This window comes from Dasypus novemcinctus, chromosome 16 (genome assembly GCF_030445035.2).
Source record: "Dasypus novemcinctus isolate mDasNov1 chromosome 16, mDasNov1.1.hap2, whole genome shotgun sequence".
Lineage (NCBI taxonomy): Eukaryota > Metazoa > Chordata > Mammalia > Cingulata > Dasypodidae > Dasypus > Dasypus novemcinctus.
This window is the reverse complement of record NC_080688.1, coordinates 87,116,063-87,134,448: the sequence shown is the minus strand read 5'-3', so window position 1 is coordinate 87,134,448 and position 18,386 is coordinate 87,116,063.

Here is an 18,386-nt window from a genome sequence, read left to right as displayed (position 1 = left end):
GAGTACTAATTAAATTAAATTTTTTTCATAATCTAGAAATAGTTATATTCCTATTTTCATTCTTATTTTGAAATTTATTCTTCAAACTTAAGACTCTAATGCATGGAGTATACTCACTGTCTGACATTCATTTCTTATAGAAAGTGTGTTACTATACTAAGTAATAATATCAGAAGCAAATTTTTGACGTTATTAATATAGTAAGTGGTTGAGCTCCCACCTCCCACATGGGAGGTCCAGGGCTGGGTTCCTGGTGCCTCCTAAAAAAACAAACAAACAAAAAAGAACAACAAGCAAAACAAACAAACAAACCAACTTGGGGAAGCCAATGTGTCTCAGTGGTTGAGTGCTGGTTTTCCACATACAGTCCAGGGTTCATGCCCAGCAACCAGTACCTCAAAAAAAAAAAAAAAAGTCAAGACTGTTTTTGCTATGAATGAATGTCTTTGTCTTTATGGAGCATGTAATATTGTGGCTCCTATAAAAATATTTTTGTATTAGAAAAGTTCGTATAACTATAAAAAACACAACCAGCATGGCTAAGAATCACAAGACCTTTCATTTCAAAAAGGAATAGAAGAAAAAACCTAGAATCTTAATTTGTCAATTTGTGAAATTACTGAGAACAAAATATTTAGAAAATAATTATACTTCAAAAGTCTTTTATATTCACTGCCTTAAAAATATTATTTAATGTAACAATTAAAATTTGAATTTCCCACTTAACCAGAGATGAATAAGAACATTCATATTAATAAGAACACACATTATCTTCTTTAATTAAACGCCTTCCACAATAGAACTCATCAATCTGAGAGGATAACGGACTTGGGTTGTTTGAACATATGGAAGCCAAGCCAAGACCTTCTTTTAATTTTAAAAATCATTTCATAAATCACGTAAATATACTGGCATAGAGTTCATTTGAGTTAAAAGATGGCTATTTTTAAAGTAATTGGCACAAAACCTGGACAATGTTCTAGTCCACTAATATGATCTATTAAAAAAGTCATGCTGATGATATAGTCCTAGGTAGCTCACTACAGACGGATAGAAAGCATGGTCAGTAATTTACTGAGCTAGACCTAAGTTTGCAATTAACATAGATCTTACATGGTGTGGTGGTTTGAAACTCTTTGTGCCCTAGAAAACCATGTCCTTAGAATTAATCCATTCCTGTGGGTGTAGACCTATTGTAAGTAGGATCTTTGGTTGAAGCTATTCCAGTTAAACTGTGGCCCACATTCTGGATGGGTCTTAATCTCATTACTGGAGTCCTTTATAAATGGGATGAATGCAGAGAGAGAAAGCCATGGAAGCAAGAAGCTGAAAGCAATGAACTGAGAACATTGGACACTGCCATGAGGCAGAACAACCGAGGATCACCAACAATTGGTCTTCGGGAAGAAAGCATCATCTTGATGATGCCTTGATTTGGCTATTCTCACAGCCTCAAACTTGCAAGCTAATAAATTCCCATTGTTTAAAGGGAACCCCAAAAATAAAAAAATAAAAAAAAGAAAGGGAACCTATTTCAAGTTATCTGCTTTAAGGAGCCTAGGAAACTAAAACAAATGGGGTGAGAGAAGGGGCAATAAATAAATAAATATATAGGAAGTTCATCTGAAATAAACATTCAACTTTTTCAGTAAAATGTTTTGCATAAATTAATATTAACAATAAATAAAATATTTCATTTTTATTATATATTCCATAATTCCCTAAAATAAAAGCTAGCATGATAAACAATAATAGAAAGCCAAAGTCATTATCTAGTTGGAAAAAAAAAAAAACCCAAAGAGGAGCAGACAACATCTTCTACTCTTTATTCAATGTGGTAAAGAGGGAAGGAATCATCTCCCTTATAAGTTTATGAGTTTTATTCTTTACTTAATATAACAATGATTGGACTTTTTTTTAAAGGTTGCTCTTTCAACGGAAGATGAAAATTACAAAGTAATATTTATATCCAAAAATTCCTTGAAGAATTCCTTGAAATAAATAAAAGGCAATAGTTAATTTCCTCTCCAGGCAAACAATGTGATGAAATTTTCCTCTTTTAAATATGATTGTGTTATTAGTTTTTTTAACTGAGAGAAGTTGGCTTCAATATTTTCTCTTTGGTAATATTTAAATGATACCTTCACTTAATTTGATAAAATTTTTTTAAAGATTTATTTTTATCTCTCCCCCTGCCCCATCCCCCCCCGTTGTTTGCTCTCTTTGTCCATTTGCTGTGTGTTCTTCTGTGTCTGCTTGTATTCTTATTAGGCGGCTCCAGGAACCAATCCTGGGACCTTCTGGACTGGGAGAGAGGCAATTACTCTCTTGCACCATCTCATCTCCCTGTTCTGCTATTTTTTCTGATTTTCTCTCCTCTGTGTCTCTTGTTGCATCCTCTTGCTGTGCTAGCTCTGCATCAGCCGGCACTTCTGCACGGGGCCACATTCCCACGTGGGCCAGCACTCCACATGGGCCAGTTCACTGCACGGGCCAGCCTGCCCTCAGCAGAAGGCCCTGGGCTTTGAACCCTGGACCTCCTATACGGCAGACGGGAGCCCAATTGGTTGAGCCACATCCATTTCCCTAATTTGACAATATTAAGCATGCTATTTTTCTTGGATTAAACACATAGCATTCTACTCCATATTGAAGTGATTTATATATTCATTTTCATTTCCTGATGGCCCTCAACGTGGATCTTAATATCTTAAAATAAACAGAACAAAACATTTAAATGCATCAGTGGGGGTATCTCTTTATGCTTCTAATCTATGAACATTATACCTCACTATGCCTTTTCAGCAGCACTTCACTTACAAAGGAAATTTGGGGTATTGCACTACAGACTGATTTTCCCACATGAATTCAAAGACAAAGATGGTGGTGTTTTAGGTCTAGGAAAATGTATTGTCAGAAACACTTCTTCAGTGTTCTAAGTTTATACAAAAATAGTCATTGAACTTTTTCTCACTCGTATTTTTAATTTTATGATGTAATGTCATGCAGATTCTACCACATGAATTTTTGCTCCAGAATGTAATTGCAATGCCAAAATTTTAACACAGACCAGTCTATTTTCAGGATAGTCTGCCATGAAATCACTGATTGATCCCTTTGGTTAGAGCCTGTTAACTGATTCCTTCCCCCTCTGTTTTGATAGATTTATACACCTACCAAATATCACATAAAGCTAGTAGTATAGAACTTAAAAGAAGCTTTATAGAGGTGTTACCAACTAATGATATTAAAATTTTAAAAGCAGGTTTGGGAAATAGGATTGATATCAACATTATTTTTCTTGAGAAAACTGTAAACTCTTTAAAACTATGAGAACTTTTTCAAAATATATTAACTATTAGGGAGCCAGTGTAGCTCAGTTGTTGAGCACTGGTTTCCCACATATGAGGTCCGAGATTCAATCCCCAACCCCGTACCTCAAAAGAAAAAATTAGGTAGCGGACTTGGCTGAATGAATAGAGCATCCGCCTACCACATGGGAGGTCCAGGGTTCAAACCCAGGGCCTCCTGACCCATGTGGTAAGCTGGTCCATGTGCAGTGCTGATGCGCGCATGGAGTGCCCTGCCACGCAGGGTGTCCCCTGCGTAGGTGATCCTCATGCACAAGGAGTGCGCCCTGTAAGGAGAGCCGCCCCATGTGAAAACAGTAAGGCCTGCCCAGGAGTGTCGCTGCACACACGGAGAGCTGACACAGCAAGATGATGCAACAAAAAAGAGACGCAGTTTCCCAGTGCTGCTGACAAGAATACAAGCATACACAGAAGAACACACAGCAAATGGACACAGAGAGCAGACAACTGGTGGGGGGGAGGGGAGAGAAATAAATTTTAAAAATAAAAAATAAATCTTTAAAAAAAAGAAAAATAAAAAATATATATAAAACTAATAACATTAATACAATGCATTAAAAACCCAAATGATAGGGTTTCTTTTGAATGTAAACACAGTTATCATTGTTTTTTATTATATTTTCATCTCATGATAGTCATCCATGGTCAAAGCATAACAGAAATTTAGAAAAATTTTAAATAAACAAGAATTACCACTCCATATTTTTACCTGGCTGTTAAGGTAATTCTCCCTAAACATATTCTGTTTTACTCTTTTACAATACTATTTTTGTTACATTGATGAATGAGTTGTTTGATATTTAGCAGTTTGTGAACTCCTAACAGAGGAAACCATGATCATGAGGCTATGGCATGGTTTCCCTAAGACCAAGTGTATTTGTCAGCCAAAGGAATGCTGATGCAAAATACCAGAAATTGGTTGGTTTTTATAAAGGGTATTGATTTGGGGTAGGAGCTTACAGATACCAGGTCATAAAGCATAAGTTACTTCCCTCACCAAAGTCTATTTTCACATGTTGGAGCAAGATGGCTGCTGACATCTGCAAGTGTTCAGGCTTCCTGAGTTCCTCTCTTCCAGGGTCTTGCTTCTTCCTGGGCCCAGGGTTCCTCTCTTCTTGGGGTTTGCTTCTCTTTCCTCTGTGAACTTACTTCCCAGGGCTCCAGCTTAAGGCTTCAGCATCAAACTCTAACATTAAAAACCCTGAAACTCTGTCCTTTGCCATGTCTTTTATCTGTGAGTCCCCACCCACTTAATCATGCCCAGGTACAGATCAGATTACAAACATAATCCAATCTATTTTTGGAATTCATAACCATTTCAAACTGCTATACCAAGTGATGTCACACGAACCTCATTTTCTCTTTTATATAGTATGACTGAAGGGGTAGTTAAGAGGCACACTGTAGACTCAGGGCATTTGGATTTCAGCAAGGCATTTGACAAGGTCTCTCATACGATATCTTTGAGGATTAAGAAGAGAGATATTAACTAGATGCAAGGGCATTTTGATAGACTGAATGCTGGATGAATGAGCATAATCTAGAAATGCCAAATGATAATAATGAAGCACAAGCTCTATCCTTGGCCCTTTACTGAGCAAATGCATTAATGGCTTGGACAAACATTTGAAATCTTTTAGATTCATAGCTGAATTGAAAAACTGAATAGTAGAAAATCTGGGCAAATGGGTTGAATTTGCTAAGATATATTATAACACAATATATTCTCTATACTTAGTCTTTTTTTAAAAAAGTTGAACAAGTGCAGTTGGAGAAAACTTAGCTCAGCAATTTTAGAGAACCATGAGCAATATATGAGACAACAGCAAGACATGACTCCTATCAAAGCAATGCTATCCTTGGGCTGCATTACTAGATAATGTGGAGAAGGAAAAAGGCAATTGTCTCAATCTAAGGCAGACCCCACTTGGAAAATTATACTTTGTGCATGCAAACTGGAGCTTATACTAAAGAAAGTGGTCAGAATGGTGAAGGAATTGCAAAACATATGCTTTGAGAAACAAGGAAACTGGGCTGCTTAATTGGGAGACCAGAAGACTGAGGGAGGGAAATGGACTTGGCCCAGTGGTTAGGGCATCCGTCTACCACATGGGAGGTCTGCGGTTCAAACCCCTGGCCTCCTTGACCCGTGTGGAGCTGGTCCATGTGCAGTGCTGATGCGCGCAAGGAGTGCCGTGCCACGCAGGGGTATCCCCACGTAGGGGAGCCCCACGTGCAAGGAGTGCGCCCCGTAAGGAGAGCTGCCCAGTGCGAAAGAAAGTGCAGCCTGCCCAGGAATGGTGCTGCACACACGGAGAGCTGACACAACAAGATGACGCAACAGAAAGAAACACAGATTCCCATGCCGCTAACAACAGAGGCGGACAAAGAAGAATACGCAGCAAATGGACACAGAGAACAGACAACTTGGGGGAGGAGGGAAGGGGAGAGAAATAAATAAAATAAATCTTAAAAAAAAAAAAAAGAAGACTGAGGGAATTCAAAATCAAGACATTTAAAAGACAGACAGAGTAAAGGAGGGATTTGGCCTGTGCAGAGTCCACAGGGGTCGAACTGAGATCATCCTCTCTATAGAAGAGGAAAAGTTCTTTGTTCAGATCAGTGTTAGCTTACAAATGTGGAAGGATTCCAGGAATGATGAAATCACTATTTCACAACTCGGGTTAAAATAATTGATTCAGGTGGACATAATCAATGGGTGCTGAACCAATAAGAGAAAGTTTGATGAGAAACAGAGTATTGATATGGCATCAAAACATCAACCTACAGATTGCATTCTTCTATAAGAGTTGGCTTGTTTGTTTGTTTGTTTGTTTGTTTGAGGTACTGGGGTTGGGGGTTGAACCGGGACCTTGTGAGAAGCCCAGCAATTGCAGAGAACCATGAGCAATTTATGAGACAACAACTGAGCCACACAGGCTTCTGGAGTTGTTTTTTTCATTTGTTTGCTTGTTTTGTTTGTTTTGTTTTTATCTTTTAGGAGGCACTGGGGACCAGTGGACTTCCCATGTGGGAAGCAGGCGCTCCATTTTTGGAGCCATATCCATTCCCCTATAATGGTTGTTTTTAAATCATAATTTAGTTCCGAGGTGATTGATATATGTTGGGGGAACAATTTGAGCATAATGTGAATTTCCCACTTGCCTATACATGATTTCATCCTCCAGAAACATGAAGTGGATGTGATAAACTGTAATCAGCTGAACTAAGCTGTGTAGGAACACACACCGTATTTACACGCACCCACACCTCAACATCTACCAGCTACCTCAATTCACCACGGGTGTTAAAAGTCACACCATCCACATTTGGCACTAAGACTTTCTGTCTGATTTCAAATAGCCTTCTTTCTACAATGTCACAATAACTCGTAAGCTATGGTCCTTCTGAAACCCCCCTTCACGACCAAATATCAGGTCTTTTCAAGGGAATGCAATATATTTGGGTAGTATTTGTGTATTTCTAAGCAATTAACGTATAGAAAACAGTACTACAATTTTTAGGTGCCTATCTTTATTTTCCTAATGTGTCACTGATGAGGGTTTTGGGCATTGTGCCTCTAATCCCAGCAAAAAGACCAGGAGACTGAGTGTTATTCAGGAACTGATGGATGGAAACATCTTAAGGATGATTCTTTTGTACCTTTTAGATAGTCGAGATACGTCTATTATTTTTAAGTGCCATAGGACAGATCTCTTGTTTCCTAAAATCTATAACTACTAGAACTCTGACAATAAATAAGTGCTAGCCTTACTTTACAATGTCTTGATTCCATTTTTGCAGCTATACCATAGATGGCATCAGTCATACTTTTAGACCGAGAACAGCTGGAAAAATAAAGAGGTTTATTCTGTTTTTTTCACTGCCCTTCCCCGTTGGTTATTGCTAAATTGATTGACACAAACTCTAACTATGTTCTTTTCCCAAATTTCCAAAGCAATAGATGAAGCTACTCCCTCTCTGTCCTTTTGTGAACTCTGTTTTTCCTCAAGGGAGCCTTTGAAATGTATTTAACTAGATTTCAGCTGGACGAAATTGATGGTTAGGAAGAGAAGGAAGCGCACAATGTGATTATGAGTGCCCCAATACTTCCTAGAAATAGCCCTGGGTACCAAATGCCCCTGAGGAGATGCCTTGCTGTTGTGTAGGCCTCAGAGCATCTAATATTTACACAACCATTTATTCCTTTTCCTGCTTCAGCTTTCACTGATTTGCTTATTTGACAGTGCCATTAAACCCATATATCATTTTTTTACCATCAATCAGTTATTCATGAGATTGATCCATCTCTGAAATATGTTCACCAGGAAAAATAGACTGAATCTGCATTTTAATTGACCAATGTATAGTGGTATCTGATAATGTAAATGGTAATTTATGGTTAAGAAGTTTGTATTCAATGACTAAAATGATCTCTATTTCATAATTCTCTCTCTCATGTGATTTTCATAAATTCACTAAAGTAAAAAGCAGGGATTGCTTGTGTGTTAACTGGTTTTTCCGACAGCTGTACGATGGTTGCCAGAAAAAATATAGGAGGCCCAGTTAAATCTTAATTTCAAATAATAACTTTTTAGTATAAATATGCCCCAAATTCGTATATATAAAAATATTTGTTTTTCTGAAATTCAAATTTAACTGTATACTCCGTATTTTTGTTTGCTAATCTGACAATCCTGTATACATATAATTGCCCACCATCACAAAGGCTTCCTTTATTACCTTGAATACCTTTTAAAATATGTTTTTGATCATTTTGAAAGTAATTCTGGCTCCCAATTAATTGTCTTATCACATTTCTTTATCTATAAATGATAGATAGCCTCATCTATGTAATCTTGAATGATAACCATATTATTAAGTACCAGGAAATAATATTGATTTTCACTTTTGATCTTGCTATTGAAATAATCAGATTATATCTTTCTAACTTTTCGTTGTGTAAAACTGTATAGTATTTACTATCAGATAACACATACACAAATTTTGCATACATGAAGTATTCAACAAATATTGGTTTAATTGATTTTGCAATTCCCTTCTTCCTTGGAAGAATTGAAAATGAACTATCCTATCATGTCCCTACTTCAGAAGAGAAATAAAACGTCAGGAAAATAAAACACAGATCTGGAAATCCTGTGCCGAAATGCAGTCAGCTGTTCATTCATCTTGATTTTTAGTTTTCATGTTCCTTAACTTCACTGGCAGTGTTTTAGTTTCCTAGTGCTGCTGTAATGATTTACCACAGGCCAGTGGCTTAAAAGAATGCAAATTTATTCTCTTCCTGTTCTGGGTGTGGGAAGTCCAGAGTGAGTCTTAGGCCTAAAAGCCCGGTGTTGGCAGGGCTGGTTCCTTCTGGAGGCTTTGGGGGAGAAGCCCTTTGTTTGCCGCTTGCAGCTTTTAGGGAGCCCTGCGTTCCCTGGCCTGCCCTTCCTACCACACTGGAGCCTCTTGCTCCTGCTGTCCCTTCTCCCACCTCTAATTCTCCGCATTCTCCCCCTCTTCTGCGGATGCCTGTGATTTCCTTGGACGCATCTGGAAAACCCAGGATAATCTCACCTCAAGGTTCTTAACTGAGCCACATTGGCAAAACCCCTTTTACCATGGAAGGCAACATCTATGTTCCCAGGGTGAAGACGGGAACCTTGCAGGCCCTTATCCAGCCGACCACAGGAAGAGATCCGCAAATCCAAACCCATAAATGTCCACGTCTGACTTACAAGTACAATATGTATAGGGGGTGTGTGTGTGTGTATGTACACTATATACATATACACACACCTTGGACATGTGTATGGTGGTAGTTTTTTTTCAGGTGCAGTGGTTTTCCCTTACTTGACCTAATGTGAGCCTTTTAACAATGTGCAGGGTCTCAAGAAGGCAAGATATTATTGTTTTACCTGCTTTTCATATGCTTATTCGTAATCACAATAGCAAACATTTTCTGAGTGTTTACTTGGGCTGGGAGTTCTGTTGGGACTATTTTATTTCCTTTAGTTTTTGGAACAATCCTATGAGGTAGGTTCTATTATTATTCCCATTTCCAGGTTAAGTCACATGACACTAAGAATGATCACAATTATGACACAAACATATTTCAATATCTGCTAAGTAGCGATGACAGCACTTTATTTACATTATCCCACCTAATCCTTATAAAACCTCAATGAGCAGATAATGTCATTGGAACCCAGGTTTTAGAAGGAGCTTGTATGTGACAGAGCCAGGATGCAAAACCTGGCAAAAAGGAAATGTTAGTTTAAATTTATGCTTTTTTTTCCCCATTTAATGCATTTTTAGCATAAAAACATCTGAGAACTTGTTTTATAGAGTACTATGGACATCTAATAGATATTAATAATTATTTTTAAAAATCTACCTGTGATCCTAAGCAAGAAGACTACACATAATATAATATGGCTTAAAGGTGAATAAATGATAAGCATTCCCATACTTAAAATATACATATGAAACACCATGGATATAATAGTTTATTGTGATATAGGCATGTTTTTATCTACTGCATATTTATGTATATCTATCTTATATATACATAAAATCTCATAAAATGTTTAGAAAAACAAAGAAATGCACTAATTAACCACCTTAACACGATAACTATTTTAAAAAATCTCCTAACATTAGTTTTTTAATACTTAAAAGTTACTAGATAAAGTTTCCCAAGTTTTTGTTGATTTATAAGATTCTGAAAGCTAGCAATTCGTTTAGCTTTCTCCACACTATATTTTTCTAGAGCTAAACTGCAATATGTCTGAAAAATATTTTTTTCCTTAAACAAAAAATATGGTATGTTTTTCAGTGTCTGTTGTTACTGTATGCAACCACTAAAAAAACATTCCATTGCTACTCAAAAAAGGTTATTGTTTTTTTCCCCAAAAACATTGCCAGAAATTCCTGTGATAGTCTCTTTTTTAAACTTCTTTGCTAGGGTGAAAGGGGTGAATATTATGCTGTAATCCAATGTTTTATTATGTACCATCATAATTAAATTCTAAGAAAATTAAATTTTGAGTAAACAAAGCAGCAACTATTTTATTAGTAACCACAGTTTTAAATCATGTGGGTCTTCTGTTTCTAGATACAGGAAAGTAAATAGGGCAATTCCTCTTAAAATTATGAGCCAGAGTCCATTAATTTTTCCTGTATACTCAAATTAACAAACAACATCATTTGTTGATGTTCACTGTTAATTACTGGTCCTTAGACAAATCAATCAATTGTATTATTTGGAATTCATTATTCCTTCAAGCCTGGCCAATGTTTTACCTTGTACTGCAATGCCCTGCAAATTTGTGTAAAGAAATTTATCATTGTTAAACAGAAAAATGAATGCCTTTTAAAAATACCTCAAAACACTCCATAGGACTATTTTTTTGTTTCTGGCTCCAATCTGAAATGAATATCACACTGCTCTGCCAGCTTTCCATTGCCTGCGAATAAGAGGTGTTCTCTCATGCTTTTGTTTTGATAAGCCTTCAACTTTGTGGTGACTGTGGGCCCTGCCACACCCTCTCTAGCCTTCACTAACAAAGGCACACCTCTGAAAAGTATGCAGGATGTACTGTCATTTTTTCCCCATTATAAAAACTTACCACTGGGTAATGATGCCCTTGTCTCATCAGTTAAATGAAGCTATAAGAATAAAAATAATGTCTTTATTCTGATGAAAGAGCAATTGTTGGAAATGTCTAAAACGGTTCTAAATGTTCAAATAGGAATTGTACTGTGCTAAACAGCTTCATTCATTTACCGAACATGCCCTACAAAGATTTCTTTTAAAATCTAAGATTCAACTTTTGTTTCCTACTGAACTCAAAAGTTGGAGTTATTTAAGATGGCCAAAGGGAATGGTTTACAAATTGAACTTACGGAGCTTTACTCTCCTTTGCGATCTTGCTAAAGGTCCTCCACCATTGTTCACCTACAGAAAGCAGGCACCAGTGCATCTCAGCCCCCGGGGGGAGGGGGTGTCCCCAGGATTCAGGTGGTTTCTCCAATCCGGTAAAAAGCCCTATGCCTCTGCTTCAGGCAGACAAAGCCGCCTCCCTAGAGCCCCTCCATTTTATAAATTCCTCCCGGGAGCCATTTTGGGGGGTACACACATACTCTAGGATATATTTCTTTGCAATTGGGATGATTCTGGATGTTTGCGGTGGGATGGGGAGCTCCTCCAGGATTTGCTTGTTTCTTAAACAGCTATTTTAGCTCATGAAGTGTGCCTGTTTTTCTTTTTCAGATTTATTTATTATTTTTTATTTATTTCTCTCCCCTTCACCCCCGCCCCCCTCCCCCAGTTGTCTGCTCTCTATATCCATTTGCTGTGTGTTCTTCTGTGTCCCTTGTATTCTTGTCAGCGGCACCGGGAATCTGTGTTTCTTTTTGTTGCGTCACCTTGTTGTGTCAGCTCTCCGTGTGTGTGGCGCCATTCCTGGGCAGGCTGCACTTTCTTTCGCGCTGGGCAGCTCTCCTTACGGGGCGCACTCCTTGCGCGTGGGGCTCCCCTACGCGGGGGACACCCCTGCGTGGCACGGCACTCCTTGCGCACATCAGCACTGCGCATGGTCAGCTCCACACGGGTCAAGGAGGCCCAGGGTTTGAACCTTGGACCTCCCATGTGGTAGACGGACGTCCTAACCACTGGGACAAGTCCGCTTCCCATCGTGACTGTTTTTGATAGCTGCTGGTATGGTTTGGCCTTTTTCTTGTCATTTTCCTCCGTTTACTTTGTAGTAGCAATGGGAATAGAAAGTTCTGTGATTTGGCTTCTTTCCTCTGCCTAGACTGCCCCTCCCTAGCCAGGTGGCTTAAATGGGACTCCACTTGCCAAGGCTGCTTCCTGCCTGTGTGTTTAAGCTAGCATGGGAATTCAGGCTTTGACTTTAAGTCCTGCTGCACGAGGCCTGCAGGGACGCAAGAGTCAGGTAAATGACTTATTCATACACCAGCTGGGGGCGGGGAAATGCAAATCCTGGGAAGTAGCTGCTGCACACACCCCCCCCCCCCCACTCCCACCCCCGCCCGCCTCACGGTTTAAAACCCTCCAGGGGCTTTTCGTCCCAGGGACACTCAAACGCCCTGACCCACCCTGGTCCTTCCGGTTATCAGGGTCTGACCAGGCGCGCAGTCCAGATAGACGAACAAAGTCGTCCTTCCACAGACGTAGAGTGAAAGTGAACGTGTGTCGGCCGGTCCCTGAGCCCACCCGGGCTGCCACGGGACACCAGGCGCAGGCGACCAGGGCCAGGGCGCAGCTGGAGGAGGCTGCCACGTTGCGGCGCTCACCCCTCATCTCCCCTGCTGGAAGGAGGGGGTGTCACCCCAGCCACCCATGTCAGAGGACTGAAGAGATGCGGTGGGCCAGGTGACGCCTGGCAGCTAAGGAGCGGAAAGCACAGGCTTGAGCTGGTGCCCTTCTGCATGGGGCAGGCTCTTCCTGCGCGTCTGACTGGCTGACTGGCTGATGGCTTGAGGAGACAAAGAAACAAAACCAAACCCTTCATGTTCGTCATAGGTTCGGTGACCTGGCCCTCAAGGATGAGGATATATGGTTAAACTTGGCCCTGAGAATTCTGGCAGTCAACTCCATCAATCAATTAGCTAGTTCTTGGCTGTGTCGGGTACCAGTTATGACACTTTTGCCTGAAAACAGAACCCCAGCTCTAAAGGAAGGGGAAAGTCTTACACAACGAGCACTCTGGAGGTGGAGAGCTTGCCGGGGGCCTTAAGGCATCCTGAAGGAAAGTTCTCATCTTTCTGCTCCACCTTCTCAGCCCAACATGAGGCACCCCCCCGCCACCCTCCCAAAAGTTCATCTAGTGGGAAGCAGATGTGGCTTAAATGATCCGCCTACCATATGGGAGGACCTGGGTTTGATCCCTGGGGCCTCCTGGTGAAAAAGACGAAGAAAAAGCATGTTTGCGTGGTGAGCCAGTGCCCACGTGGTGAGCCAGTGTCCACACAAGTGCCCAGGCAAGCGCCTATGTGAGCCAGTGCCCCAGGCAAGTAAGTCACAGAGCAAGATGATGATGCATCAAAAGAGCGACAAGGGGAGAGTCAAGGTGAAGTGCAGCAGAAACCAGGAATCGAGGTAGCACAATTGACAGGGAACCTATCTCCCCATCAGAGGTCTCTAGGATCGAATCCTAGAGGAGAGAAAATGAGAAGAAAAGACAACACAGACAGAAAAACAGCAGGGGGGAAGAAGGGGAGGAGGGGAAAATAAATAAATAAATAAATCTTTAAAAATCTATATATTTTTTAAAAGTTCATCTAGCTTCTAGACTTCTGACTGAGCTCATTTTGTGAGCTATTACCAAACACCTAACAATGCCTTTTGAAGCACTTAACAGACTAAATTTAGCTGAAGGAGGAATTGGACATGGGAGGGTCACCTCTGGAATTTGAGGAGCATGGTGGGAGCATCCAAACGGAAGGATCTCTAGCATGAGCCTGGAGAGCACATCAGGAGTCACCCTCCTCTGAAGATGCCGAGATAAGGATGGTCATGAGTTATGTTTGTCTTGAAGGTTCTCAGCATTAGGTCCACCAGCTTGGAACCAAGAGGTTCTCATCCTCTTCCCAGGTACTAGATTTTTACAGTTTTTATTCATGCAACGGCTTCTTGAAGCTGTGGGAAAATAAAACTGTTCTAAGGAAAACCAGTTGCTAGGTGCTTCTGGGGGAAGAATGAAATGCTGTCACATATCAGCTGTGTTATCCTAGTAAATTTTTAAACTTCTAAAACTCACTTTCCTCATGTGTTAACTGGAGTTAATAAAAACCTCTGCATCAAATTTTAAGGATTAAAAGAGGAATTAAATGTGTACATGGCATGTTGACTCAGGTTATGTGATAGTTAGTGAAAATAAACATTTTCAAAATTCCTGTGGCTGAATTATATCATAAAGTAGACTCTTTGGTGAATTTGGTCGATGGTATAATCTGACCAAGAAATTCTGGCTTTATCTATCTGGAAAATTGCTTTAACCCTTTGTATAGCACTGTGTATATTCTACAAACAATGGTTGAATATACTATTTAAGTAGGTAACATACCTAAGGTACTTGCTCACTAAGGCAAGATGTAGAAATAAACCAGATGATTAGCACCATCACATTATTTGAAAAATTACATCTCTGTCAGTAATGAGGTGCTTTCTCAGGCCAATAATTGTATTCAAGGATTGCATTTTAAAAAAGGTGAATCCTCATGAGAGACAGAGCAAAAATCCTAGATTTTACTGAACTCCAAGTTCCATTGTGCAGGGGAAATACCTTACTTATTTTTGTATTTCTTCACAGAGATGTTTTTCAAGGCTGAATTAATAAATGGATAGTGACTGTTATTTAAAATACATAAAACTGCTGAAATCTGGACAAGCAGATACAGTTTTCACAAACACATTTTCACAAATGTAACTACATTTCTCATTAGTAAAGTTATATTCTCCATGAAAACAACTTTTGCTATGGTAAACATCTCTTATATATTCTTCTATTACCACAGTTTGTTATTATTATTACTTTAGTTAACAGAATATAAAATCAAAGTATCTCATTATTGATAGTAATACTATTACTCTGATAGCCCTTTATAATAACTAGAATATCTGCTTAATAGCTCTTTGTGGCCAGTCCTAGATTTAGCTATACTTGATATATGACAATATGAAGCATACCTGATTAAAATTAAAAGGGAAGATGTTAACTCAGTGTGCAGTGGGCTTTTCCCCAACTCTGTGGTCTTGTTCAAATAGAATGATGTATGCTTTTCTATTCCCATGCTGTGTTACAAGTCATACAGTGTATTGGGCTTCATTAACAATGAATATTTCTGATTAATTATTAAAACTTCAATCTAGTCTTGAATTTCTACTGATATTCAAAAACATTAAAACCATATATATGTGATTAATGAGAATAGCTTTGCTCCACAAAATAACTAAACACAACCAGTATTATGTCTTGAGTGGAGGTCATTTTGCATCACAGTTTAAGTTTTTCAGTATGGGATGGATTAGAGGAATAAATTTTACAGCTAAATTTTATACTCCACAGGATAGAAATAAAAATTTACATGGTAATTGCATTGGGGACCTGGGGGCAGTTACTAGAGGTTTAATGCTTAGAAATTCTCATCATTATATCTTCATAGAAACAAATCTTTCTGAAAGTCTGAAAGAAATATGGGTCATAAACAAAATATTTTGCAGAATGAAGTATTGACCATTAGCTGAAAACTGAGGATATTTTCAACATTTAAGAGAGAATAGGATGTGCTTCTTTTGGGAGCTACTCTTAGACTTCACTTAGAATAGAACACAAATTTATTACACATGGAAGTAAATATTGGCCTTCCCAGCTTTGGGTGATAAGTAGCTTTGAAGTTTGTGAGGAATTGCCACCCATTCTCAGTTGTAACAGCATGTTTAAATTATATAAGTGCATTTGACAAGGTTGTTGGCCAGTTACTAAGCATTTGCCTCTCAGCTCCGAAGCACCCTCTTTGGTAGGCTTTGCGCTGTGGGGACTGCATCTCTAAAAAAGCTCAATTCTGCTTTGTCAGCAGGTTCCCTGCTAGCTCTGTCCCCAGGGCTGGAGAAAGGCTGCGAGGCTGGTAGAAGAGGGGACTTCCGCTTCTTGTGGCCTTCCCATATGCGTCCTGTTACTGCATGTGCTACCTCAGCAATATTTCTTCACTCCAGCGAAACAGCTGATGACTGTGAGCACAAGTGGAATCCAGTTTGCAGTTCTTCCAACCCTTGAAGAAGGCTCTTCTATGTATTCCTCAAGAGACTCGAGCACCAACCCTCTCTGAGCAGTCTGGGCCCCAGTGCCAGGACCCCCCTCTGAGCTCAGAGCCACCTGCAAGCCAAGCAGCACTCCCTTCACAGAGGGATTCAACTCCATGGGGCTCCTCCTCTAGGCACCTCTTCCGCCTCCCAGCCATAGGGACAGCAGCTGCTTCCTGCAGTGGTACCTCTGTGATGGTTTATATATTCTGGATATAAGTCCCTTAGCAGTTCATATGATTTCCAAAAATGTTTTCCCCTTTTGTAATATGTCTTTTCACTTTTTCTTGATGACCCATAAAGCATAAACATTTTAAAAAATTTGATGAAGTCCTATTTATGTACTTTTTGGGGTCACTCATACCTTTTGGTTCATATTTAAGAAACCATTACTTGACCCAAGGACATGGTGATTTACTGCTAGGCTTTCTTCTAAGTGTTTTATAGTTTTAGGTCTTACATTTAGGACTACGATGCATTTTGAGTTAATTTTTGTATATAATTTAAAGGTAGAAGTCCAACTTCAATCTTTTGCATGTGGATATCCAGTTGTCCCAGTACCATTGTTGAGAAGTTTGTTTTTTCTCCTTTGAATCATCTTAACTCCCTTTGAAAATCAATTGACCGTAAATGTAAGATAGTCAGACATTTTATTTATTTATTTATTTTTCAGGTGGTACCTGAGACCTCCTACATGGGAAGCAGGCACTCAAACCACTGAGCTACACCCACTTCCCAGACATTTTAACCTAGTATTTTTTGGAGATCAAACTCTTTAGAGAATTTGTCCAAGTAAATAATTTCAAGTCTGGAAAAATTTTTGTTGCAATAGTATTTAACATAGACAAATATATTTTAAAACCTATTCATCAAAATATAGAATAATGGTTAAAAAAATAACTAATGAAATGTTATGCAACTATTAAAAATGCTTTTTAGAGGGGAGTAGGTATAGGTCAATGGTTGGACTCCTGCTTTGCATGTATGAGGTCCTGGTTCAATCCCCAGTACCTCCTTAAAAGAAAAAAAAAAAAGCTTTTTAGAAAGTATAGGTAATAACCTTGAAAATGTTTTCAATTTAAGGTAAAAAATAAAAATATCAAATCATATACATAATAAAACAACGACTACATAGAAGCAAAATAAGCAGAAAACCCCATAGTCTTTATGTAATTTTTCTCCTTTCCCCACTTTTTTATAATTTTGAACACTTCTTTAATTACAATGATTAATTTTATAGTGAAAACCCAAAATATACAAGTTTTAAAACCCAATGTTATTGAATTATTTGGGCAGTTAAAAATAATAAGATTTGACTATTTATGATACATTCTTTTTCTTTTTTTTTTTTTTTTAAGATTTATTTTTATTTATTTAATTCCCCTCCCCTCCCCTGGTTGTCTGTTTCTTTTTGCTGCGTCTTGTTTCTTTTGTCCGCTTCTGTTGTCGTCAGCGGCAGGGGAAGTGTAGGCGGCGCCATTCCTCGGCAGGCTGCTCCCTCCTTCGCGCTGGGCGGCTCTCCTTATGGGTGCACTCCTTGCGCGTGGGGCTCCTCTACGCTGGGGACACCCCTGTGTAGCACGGCACTCCTTGCACGCATCAGCACTGCGAATGGGCCAGCTCCACACGGGTCAAGGAGGCCCGGGGCTTGAACCGCGGGCCTCCCATGTGGTAGACGGACGCCCTAACCACTGGGCCAAAGTCCGTTTCCCTACATTCTTTTTCATATGACTTTTCTATAACCTAAAGACAGCAATGGAAAAAATAAGACACTGGGGGAATACACAGAAGAAATTGTCACTGTGTATACAAGATAACTGATCTTACAGTGATGAAAACCACAAAGTCAAAAAAAAATTATTTCAATTAAAATTATTTTTTGTGTTTTGTTATTTTAAAAATTATTATTTCATTTTATTAATTTTATTTGGTTATTTTGTTGGTTTCATTTTTGGAGGGGTTTTGGATCATGGAAGGGTCCCACCTGTGTCAGTGGAGGATCACTGGTGTGGGGTGTCAGTGATGGGGGGAAGTGTGGGGAGGGGTGCATGCCTCTAAGGCATATGAACATGTTCAGATGTTCATGGGGCATTGTCTCGGTGTGGATACCCACACAATAGCTGAAAGAATATTGAAATCCCATTCTGGGAAGTCCTGCTACATTTTCTAATAGAACAGCAAAA